Source organism: Limulus polyphemus, unplaced genomic scaffold (genome assembly GCF_000517525.1).
Source record: "Limulus polyphemus unplaced genomic scaffold, Limulus_polyphemus-2.1.2 Scaffold3238, whole genome shotgun sequence".
In the NCBI taxonomy this organism is placed as follows: domain Eukaryota; kingdom Metazoa; phylum Arthropoda; class Merostomata; order Xiphosura; family Limulidae; genus Limulus; species Limulus polyphemus.
Window position 1 is genome coordinate 12374 of NW_013668848.1, and position 9228 is coordinate 21601.

The 9228-nt window shown below is 31.6% G+C and overlaps 1 long non-coding RNA gene across 2 annotated transcripts in view; it reads right to left on the reverse strand.

Moving 5' to 3' along the window:
• Nucleotides 1–3550: 3550 nt before the first annotated feature.
• LOC111088169 overlaps nt 3551–9228 on the reverse strand; it is an 18543-nt gene continuing 12865 nt past the window's right edge. Inside the window, exons 4-5 of one of the 2 annotated variants that reach the window (XR_002612774.1) lie at nt 4454–4679; nt 3551–3946 (exon numbers count right to left, since the gene is read on the reverse strand). This is a non-coding gene — a long non-coding RNA (uncharacterized LOC111088169). Of the gene's footprint in view, nt 4680–9228 lie in introns of both variants that reach the window. The other variant, XR_002612773.1, reaches the window with a different exon arrangement.

Below are 9228 nucleotides of genomic sequence, written 5' to 3' on the forward strand. Positions count from 1 at the left end.
TGGAGTTGGGTTGGAAAGCTCTTCCCCACCCACCATATTCTCCAGATATGGCACCATCAAATTACCACATTTTTCATTTGCTGCAATACCATCTTAATGGGAAAACGTATGCAAATGTGGAGGTGTTAAAGAGAACATCGACATGTTTTTTGCTTCAAAGCCAGGTGATTTCTTAAATATGGACATTAACAATTTGACTGTAAGATGGATAAGCATCCTTGATAAGAATGGAGACTATTTCATTTAATACATGTTTTGATATACAAGTTGTTCTGGTTTTTTTCATCTAAAAAAAAAGCAACATTAATTTCTTGATGACCTAATATATTACCTCCAACGTGCTACGTTTTTGTGTTCAAGCGATTTTACTGCAGTAAAAACGAACTAAATTGTTTACGTATTTATATATTCTTATATATGCGTGTGATCATGAACAAAACATTCTAGCAAGAGGAATCTCGAAAAATTGTTATTTTGCATTCAGAGTTTGATATTAGTACCTATACAATGATGACTGGCATGGCTTGATAGTGAGAGCGCTGGAATCACAATATGGGTTGCGGAATCGTAACACGTCATCAAACATGACAGCCCTTCAGAAATAGGGATGTTATAATATGACAGTAGCTGCCTTCCCTCTAGTTTATCACTTCATCAGATAGCCCTAGACTAGCTTTCGCAAAAATTTAAAAACAGAACTACACACAATATGAACAGTTATGTGGTAAACTTAAGCATACGTTTTATTATTATCATTTTGTTTTACTTTTTCATTTTCCTTAATAATATATCAATTTTAATGAGTTTGTACGTTTTAAATTATTTTGTTTTACAATTCTAGTTAGGCCCCGACAAACTTGCTACTTTTTTTTTTCACTTCTGTGTGGTACGTTTTTATTATTTATATTACTTTATATAGTTTTTATTAGTTTATAACTTGTTTACCCGAAAGTGTTCCTGGATTTATTTTCTTGATTATGACTGAAGAAACAGTGGTTTAGACTTAAATGTGCTTTAAAGAATTTGATGAGAGTTTTTGTTCACGTTGAATTTTCAAGCAGTGCTACACAGGGCCTATTATTCTTAGAATGCAGCCATGGCCTTAACCTGCTGAACTTGATTTTACAGTAACAGAACATAAATCATTGACCCTCTACACTTGAGCACCTCTGTTCCTTAACGATAGAGAAAAAAGCTTTTGAAATATGGGTCTGGATTAAGATGAAAACTTCAATATACAATTTTAGATTTATAAGGTACAAAAGTAAGAGGTTTGATATTCAACCTAGGTTGTGTTGCAGTCAAAGAATTAATGCCTTTGAGAGGAGCTGAAAATACAGTGGTGATATGGAAAACGTTTTTAATAGTGAATATTGGCAAGGTGTTTGTACAAGAAACTACCTCAAAACATTTCTGCATGCAAGTCCATATTCTATGGTATGAGAGCCCTGTACATATCTTTAGTTGTTCAGAATGGGCTATGATCTTAATCACATTTGAATCTTGGCCAGTACCACTATAGAAACAGTACTTCCCTGAAAATGGCAGAAAATCAGCAGCCTGAAACTTAAGATAAAACTAGTTAGTAATTTCTATCTAGTAATTAATAAAAACATTAACTAATTAATAACTACACATAGATTATTGTATTATTAACCATGACAATGATGTAAGTCACTGTTACACTGGTTATCTCCTGTTTTTGTTTTTATGGTGTCAACTGTAGTATATATATCAACACAAAGATAATTATACCATACAGTTATAGTTTAGCTGCTGATTTTAGGCTAGCAAGTATAGTAAATATATTTCATTGTAAACTCTCATAGTTGTTAGCCTGCTTTGGTATTGGTTTATATTGTTATACTACAGAAAGCTGACTGGCCACCAGGCCGAGAGTCAGGAGCAAGGTGATGCTGGTGGATTACAGCTACCAAAAGGAGCCGTATCATTATCAGGTCTACATAGACTTTTAGTAACTGTTGTAATATCAGTTTGAGGAATTTAAGTGACTTTTTCAAAAGCATAAATTGACATTCATGAATATTGCAAATGTCACCTCCAAGGTGCTACATTCTTGTGCTCAAGTGATTTCAGTATCGTAAAAATGTACACAATTGTTTACATTTTACTTATTTATATTTTAGTTTATGCGTGTGAACATCAACAAAACATTTCAGCAACAGAAAAACCAAGAACATTTATGTTATGTTGCATTCAGAGTTTGATAATTGTTTATATATTGTATAATTCCTATTATCTGGTTGTCTTAAGCACTTTTTTAATAAGATTTTAAGTTTTAATAATATTATACATCTTAAAATTATTTGAGTTTTACAATTTTAAATTGACTCTGAAACAATTTAGACTAATCTGATGCAGTTTTTTCATCATTTATCGTTATTGTTTTTAGTTCTTATTTAAATTTTACATTAGATTTCTCTTGTTTTTCCCCAAAATTTTGCTTGTATTTATTATCCTGATTGTGACCAATGAAGAAACTTGGGTGGGTTAAAAATGAAAAACTCCAGTATACAGTAGATTATATTTCAGTTAAGAATTTATTTATATAAGATATTCTCAAACTTACAACTATATTTCATTACAATTTTAACAGATATGTAAAATAAGCAAATTGTACTAAATTTAATGTGAACAATAAAGTACTCTCAATGACTGAAATGACAAATAAACTCATGTTAGGCATTTGCTTGATTATGACGTTAGTTATGAGAATGTTTTTTTTGTTGCTATTTATGAGTCACACATACTTAGTAAACGTTTTATTAAATCAAAGTGAGACCAATACTATCATAATGACAACCACCTCATGCTTTTGGCTTTCACTATAATAACTTTGGTAAACATGGTATGCAGGCAAACCATTCATTTCCTATCCCCTTAGTTGTCATATATATATATATATATTTAATACTTTCTGCACATTTTGAGTATTTTGGACTTAATATAGAACATTGGTGAAGAAACCCCGTAAATTCCTCTTGCTCTAGTTCATTACGGAACAAGGTCACTTAACAAGGATTTCACACGCGTTCTGCTTTGTGAACATTGTTGTAACACACCTCAATTTGAATTCTTGATCGGATGGTTGTGAGTTTGAAGGTGGCTTGCGTTATGCTGCTGTGTCCTTGAACAAGACACTTTACCACACTTTATTTATTCTACTCAACTGTATAATGGACATCAACTGTTAGCTGAGGGAGGGGGGGGGGTAACCTGCAATGAACTGCCACCCTGACCAGGGATATTGTGTTAACATTCTCATTCGCTTTTGTCAATTAAGTCGGAGTTGAGCACCGAATCTTATGTTCTATATTCTACCAGAAGAAATGTTACTTCATAATGATAAAAGATTTTTAACAAATGCTGTAACACCGTAAGACCTAAGTATAAAAGTAATAATATCAATATAAAAGTTTTAAAGGTAAGAAAGATTCGACTTTTGACCAATTTGAAATTAGTAGTTTTTATGGATTTTCAAAGTAGTTAACACTTGTCGAAAATGATCAGGCATAAGTCCAATAACATGTGCAAGTTAAAAAACAATTTTACTGTTCAACATTATTGGAAATGTTTGTGAGATACTTACTAATGTATAATCAATAAGAATGACACTGAAATACATGTATTTAATCTTTTGTGCATTTTCGATAAGCTCTTCTGTCTCCAAGCATTAGTACCAGTTCTTCATCAAACACCATGAGAAACTCACATTTGCAAGTATCAGTTTTCTTTCAAACACTGTAAGGAACTCACGCTTGTAAGCATCAGTATCAGTTCTCTTTCATCAAACACCACGAGGAACTCACGCTTGCAAGCATCAGTATCAGTTCTCTTTCATCAAACACCATGAGAAACACACACTTGCAAGTATCAGTTCTCTTTCAAACACCATGAGGAACTCATGCTATATTTACAGCTGTGGCTATAGGTTAAAAAACATGTAATGTTTATGAAACACTAACTCAACTCTAGTCTAGTCAAGCCATTTTCAGCTGGCTCAGATTTTACATAGTGGGAAGAAAGAAAAATATCAAACTAAAGAATGGATTCAACAACAGTAGAATATGGTATAATTGATAAAAAATGAAACATTTTTATGTTATGCAGAAACAGCAACTTTACCATCAAATATTATAATCCCACCATGTGGTCATTAAAGACCATAATGATAAGGTAGAGATAATGTTAAAGTGTTCGAGGTAGTTCAGCCTGTAAGATTTGTAAAGTTCATTGTAACTGGCCAGAATAACCAGAAATAAGGTGAGGAATAAAACACTTATTTTCATGCTTTTAGATCAATGTAGCTTCTCTACAGAAAAGAATAGCACATTTATATTAGTTACTATCCATAGAAACTAAAAATCATTCAAATAACAAGTAAACAGCTGAAACTTCAAACTGAATAAATAAGAGAAATATATATACTTACAGTCCAGACTTATCTTCCGAAGAGTCAGAGAAGTTTGTTGTAAACTTCGTCTGTAACCTTCCTATATAGAATATATAAAACCTACAGGTGCCATAGTATTAGTTGGAAGGGGGAGGTCACAATTGTGAAATGGCTGTGGGAAGAGGGAAGAGAAAGCTTCTTTCTAGCCATCCTAGTTTCATCTATTCATAGAAGTCATTCCCAGACTGTTTCTTTAAAATGTCATCTGAAATATGGGAAAATGAAACTTTTGAAAAAGTTTCATTTTATTCTTTCTTATGTAACTAATATTGTGTTAATATGTGTAGGTTTCCAAATGCAAATAGTTCATTGCAAAGCACTTTGTGAAAAAGTCGGAACTTTCAATTTTACCAAATTCCTTTAGCTGAGTTCAATACAAAAATTGTCACTTTCAACCTGATTGATACACTTTCGAATATTATATTTATCTGTCTTCCTATCTAATAATAATGACCTTTTATGTTTAATCTTTAATACTAATGTTACTTCTATATGAGAATACAACTACTAAAAATGTTGTTGCACCATAAGACCTAAGTATAAAAGTTGTACCACCAATATGAAAATAATAAAGATAAGAGAAACAAATCAGCAACTGTGAGTTAGATAGGACAAGTAATAATCAAAAACATAAGTACAAGTAAAATAATGAATATTATTACAAGCTGTTTATTAAAATTTCTTTACTATGTTAAATTTTCATGTTCAGTGAACTAGTGTATCATTACTACAAAGGTTTCAAAACACTTGTTCAACATTACTATAATCAGTGATGTTTTCAATGCTTTACATTTCAATGGTTTTTCCAGATATTACGTTTTTGTTTGTTGGTTAATCCAGTTTGACTGAACTCCATTTATAACAACCCTCAACTTTCATCTGTCCAGGCACTTTTCTAATATAATCAGCTAACTTATCCCTCACACCTAAGGAGGTTATTTTTTTTACAAGCCTTTTATGTGTCGCCTAGTCAAAGGCTTTCTGAAAATCCAAATACACAAAATCTGCACCCTTACCTTCATCCACATAAGCTGTAACCTTTTCAAAGAATGTCAAAAGATTTGTAAATCATGATTTTCCCTTACTGAAACCATCTTGACTATCCAATAAAATTCTAAACTTTGTTCAATGACTTTGCAAAGCATCTTTTATCAGACTTTCCAAACCTTTTCCCATAACTGATGTAAGACTAATAGGCCTATAATTACTGGGATGATTTTTATTCCCTCCCTCGAAAAGAGAACTGAAATTAGCTAACTTCCAATCCTTTGGCACCTACCCATTATTCAATTATAAAAAGTAGTAGCAAGTGGCTCATATATCCAATCCTTAACCTCCTTCAAAACCCTTCTGGCCTAGGAACCTTTTCATTTTTTTATATTTCCCAATTTTTTCTTAATAAGCTCAGAATTAATGAAATCACAATGTCCAACCTTGTTTCAATCTATCAACTGTTCAAGATAAGGAATACTGCTTAAATCTTCATTTGTAAAAACCTAAAAAAAGCAGAATCTAATAACCCATCTCACAACCATCAGATAAAAACATTCCTTTACCATCCCCCTCAAGGGCCCTACCCCATCCTAACATTGTGTTTACCTTTAAGGTCCTGTTAATTTTTATATTTTAAGCTAATCTTTTTTCATACATCATTTTTTATGTCCCAATTTCCTGTTTGACCATTTTTCTGTATGTACTATAATCTTCTGAACTTCCTGTCATTCCAGTTAATTTAAATTGATTAAATTTGTGATGATTTGTAAGGCAACCTGTTTTTTGTACTTGCAGCCAACCTTTTTTTTTTTATAACTCTATGACTATCGGCTACTAATATTTTTAGTAGAAAACGTCGCTCTCATCATATTTTGTTACAAAAATAAACTAGTGGATAAAATTGTTTGAAATTTGACAAAAATTTTCTTAAAACTATGTAGTTTCAGAAAAATAAAACATCTAATTTTGATCTTTATTTTTTAATAAATATACATTATTTAATGCAGTTATTTGCACTCGGACTCTGAATAGTTCACCTACAAAATGATTTTATGTTAAGTATAAAAATGCTAATTTTTACTTTACACTTTCGTATTTCATTTGCATAATCTTTAGTACCTCCTAAATGAATACCAAAAGTTTTTAAGGTAAATGTATATATTTTCTTTGCCACTTTCTCTACAGCATCACTAACTCTAGCTATTATCATTAATGTACAGTGCAATGAAATGTGTAAGATTAAGAAATAGAAATATGTACATTCCTCTTAACTCTTTGTTGATTCTTCTAATAACATCATCTATGATTCACATGCATAATTTCATGTCTTTATCTTTTCACTTATAATTTACTTTTAATGTTTTATTTTCCTCTCCTGTTCTTTATCTTTGATTATTTATGTAGACACACATCAACAAGTGCCCACGAATAATGTTATGGTAAGTTCAGCTGATGGGTGTAGCCCTGCAGCATAATATTTCTTGCACTCATGTCTCAAAGCTGTTTTAGTGAGTCAAAGTATAGAATAATTAAAAAACTAATAAAACCTTTCAAATATAAATCTAAAACACAAATAATACATAATTAACTAAAATATAAAAGTAAAACCTAACTGCAATCTGTCTCTCTAGCTCTAGCATTTTTAGGTAAGAAACCACTGTAAGTGCTATAGTCAATCAAGCAGACAATAATATTAATGGCAGTTATGTCTACTTCAATACGAAAACTGCACTCTCATTGCAAGGTGAGAGAAAACTGCCAAGCGCGACAGACAATACTCTCAACAATAAACTTAGTCTCATTTTAACAGCATTGAAAGCAGATCTATACCATACGTTTCATGATGGGCAAAATCTGATCTTTCTGTTGGTTATAAGCATACCATTCAACTTAAAACAGTCACTAAGCAACCCAGTTTCTACTTTGGAAGTGAGTGTAGTCTAAAACAATTTCCTTTCAAGGCCTCTTCTAGGAATTTGTATCAAGTGAACTGTATGTACATGTAGTTTATTGCTAACAAGTTTTTAATTATTGTTTTAGCAGTTTCTTTTGAAATAAAGGAATAGAAACATAAATAATATAATACTTTGAATCATAACATACTTGATAAAACTTATCTCATTATAATATGTTGATAATAAAGTGGTTTAATTAAATTAATATAACTCAGTAACACTTTGTGACATGCACATAAAGGAATTTAAAGATGACACCAGGTGATGTAGAGATAAAGAATATGTTTATCTTGAATATTTAAAACTTATCCTTAAAAATATCATTATTTCTGATCTCCATATATAGCAAAACATAAAACCTAATAGAGCAATGATAACTTGCAACCAGATTTTCCCCAATTTCCACCCTCTCAATAATTTCTATATTAGAAGGTAACAATAAGTCTAAAATAGCATTGTTTCTAATAGGTTCCTTGACCAGTTTGTGAAGAAAACCATTTTGAACAGTTTCCAAAAACCTTTCTTCATCATGATTTGACTCTAGCATTGCCCAATCTATATACCTGAAATTAAAATCACCCATAATTATGACCTTATTAACAGCTGAAATCTTAATCTCACTGTCAAGTTTATCACTAATTTCATCAGTATCATCTGTTGATCTGTAACAAATTCCTGCTAAAAGTCTTTTCCCTTTATATCCACTAATAGAAACCCAAGTGGATTCAATCTCCTTTCTTTTATTTTTGATATCCTAAATTTCAATAGAAGGTAACTCACATTTTACATATAAAACCACTCCTCCACTCTCTTTAGTATTCTATACCTATTAAATAACCTATAACCCTGTATTTCAAAGAAATTTCTGTTATCAAAAATCATCTACATTAAACCATGTTTCAGTTATTCCCATTATATAAAAATCTTCCATTCCTACCAGCGCCCTAAAGTCATCCATTTCATTTCTTATACTTCTACCATTACAATTAAGCCTATCCTTAGAACTACTACTATATTATTTCCTATGCTAAACTTTTATCTCTACTTTTTTCATTTATTTTATCCTGGCCCTAACCACTGTCTAGTCCTAGTTTAATTCTTCCCTAACAGCTCAGTTAATGGCCCTTGCAAGCAAGCCTATTTAAAAATAAATCATCCATTCCAAAAAGCTCCTTTCTCCCATTGAACTGGTCCCACAAGTCTAACCAGCCTATCTGATCATCCTTACATATTATCCTAATCCTAGCATTTACCGCTAGTGACCTACTCATAATTTCATCCCCACAATTAATTCTTGGCAATATTTTTGACACAATTAAGTTATGGTCTTTTTGGCCTTAATAAGTCTCTTGTACATACTAATTACCTCCTCTGACCTATCTCTCCCTACATCTTCAGCCCCAATATGCACAACAAAAAATGCATCATTGCTAGCCCCTTTATTATATATATATCTTTCTATGTCAGTTGTATCCCCCCCCCGTGCCCCTAGGTAGCATAATCTAATCTCTTCTCCCTATTTACCCCACAGACTATCCTATACATATGCATTGTCAAGAAATCACCTATAATTATACAGGGGTGTATATAAGAAAAATAGCACATATGGCAAGCACTGACATTGTGCCCCTGTCTAAACATCTGACACACATCTTTTAGATAACTTTACCATAATATCAGCTCAAAAATTATAAATCTTTAAATAGTGCTTAGAATGTTCATACAACTATTAGGTCGTCAAGAAATTAATGTTGCGTTTTGGAACACTTTCATTAACCACCCCCCAAAAATTGTACATCAAGTATA